Genomic DNA, 1,198 nt, shown 5'->3' on the forward strand with positions numbered 1-1,198 from the left:
TTGCTTACTTCTAGTGCAAGAAAGTGCATAAAGACTAGTGAAACAAGTGAAATTAGCTTGAAAAATGGGTATATGATGACTTGTCATCAGCAAGTTCTATGGACTTCCATTGGAAGATCCTCATCAGTTTTTAGCTGAGTTCTTGCAAATCTGTGACACTGTCAAGACCAATGGGGTTGACCCTGAGGTCTACAGACTTATGCTATTCCCTTTTTCTATAAGAGACAGAGCTAGGATATAGTTGGACTCACAACCTAAAGAAAGCCTGAACTCTTGGGAAAATCTAGTCAATGCCTTCTTGGCAAAGTTCTTTCCACCTCAAAAATTGAGTAAGCTTAGAGTGGAAGTCCAAACTTTCAGACAGAAGGAAGGTGAATCCCTCTATGAAGCTTGGGAAAGATACAAACAATTGATCAGAAAGTGCCCTTCTGACATGCTTTCTGAATGGAGCATCATAGGTATCTTCTATGATGGTCTGTCTGAATTGTACAAAATGTCTTTGGATAGCTCTGCTGGAGGATCTCTTCATCTGAAGAAGACGCCTGCAGAAGCTCAAGAACTAATTAAAATAGTTGCAAATAACCAATTCATGTACACTTCTGAAAGGAATCCTGTGAACAATAGGACAAATCAGAAGAAAGGAGTTCTTGAGATTGATACTCTGAATGCCATATTGGCTCAGAACAAAATATTAACTCAACAAGTCAATATGATTTCTTAAAGTCTGTCTGGAATGCAAGCTGCACCAGGCAGTACTCAGGACGCTTCATCTGAAGAAGAAGCTTATGATCCTGAGAATCCTTCAATAGAAGAGGTGAATTACATGGGAGAATCCTATCGAAACACCTATAATCCTTCATGGAGGAATCATCCAAATCTCTCATGGAAGGATCAACAGAGACCTCAACAAGGTTTCAACAACAATGGTGGAAGAAACAGGTTTAGCAATGGCAAGCCTTTTCCATCATCTTCTCAGCAACAGACAGAGAATTCTAAGCAGAGCAACTCTGACTTAGCAACCATGGTCTCTGATATAATCAAAACCACTCAAAGTTTCATGACTGAAACAAGGTCCTCCATTAGAAACTTGGAGGCACAAGTAGGACAGATGAGCAAGAAAATTACTGAACTCCCTCCTAGTACTCCTCCAAAAGGAGAATGCAAGGCCATTAACATGAACCACATGGCCGAACTTGGA

The 1,198-nt window shown here is 40.2% G+C and overlaps 1 non-coding gene across 1 annotated transcript; it reads right to left on the minus strand.

The window, feature by feature from the left end:
* Positions 1 to 331: 331 nt before the first annotated feature.
* On the minus strand, positions 332 to 439 carry LOC112793689 (small nucleolar RNA R71). The gene has a single exon (XR_003198391.1). It is a non-coding gene; the product is annotated as a small nucleolar RNA R71 (small nucleolar RNA).
* Between the last annotated feature and the right edge of the window lie 759 nt (positions 440 to 1,198).

The sequence above is a fragment of the Arachis hypogaea genome, chromosome 3 (genome assembly GCF_003086295.3).
Source record: "Arachis hypogaea cultivar Tifrunner chromosome 3, arahy.Tifrunner.gnm2.J5K5, whole genome shotgun sequence".
NCBI lineage: Eukaryota > Viridiplantae > Streptophyta > Magnoliopsida > Fabales > Fabaceae > Arachis > Arachis hypogaea.